This window comes from Cyprinus carpio, chromosome B3, assembly GCF_018340385.1.
Source record: "Cyprinus carpio isolate SPL01 chromosome B3, ASM1834038v1, whole genome shotgun sequence".
Classification (NCBI taxonomy): domain Eukaryota; kingdom Metazoa; phylum Chordata; class Actinopteri; order Cypriniformes; family Cyprinidae; genus Cyprinus; species Cyprinus carpio.
The window spans coordinates 42249201-42249655 of NC_056599.1; positions in this window are offsets into that span (position 1 = coordinate 42249201).

The window sequence follows — 455 nt, forward strand, 5'->3', positions numbered from 1 at the left end:
CACTAATGCGAGTGACTCAACAGCGCAGCCAATGTCGAGTTTCCTCCCCCAATTAATGCATGAATTTAACAACATTATTTAAAACTTCCGTTACATATATATACATTACTTACCTTTTTTCTATATAGCTAAATAAAATAGACTATAGATATTCAGTATAATGCACCCAAGTAACTAGTAACTAACTACTTGAGTAGTTTTTTTTATATTCCGATAATTTTTTACTCTTAAGTAACTATTCATCAGATCATAGTAGCTTTAGTGTCTTAAGTAAATATTTCTGTAAAGTACTTTTACTTGAGTACAGTTTTTGGGTTACAAGTTTTTCAGATACTCATGAAAGAATGAATTCTGCAAGACCATTTTTCTGAGACTATGTCTTAGCGCACCTCCCACACCCCTTCCGCGCCAAATATAAAAAATATGTTACTACGCAACTGTATTGAACGGATCTA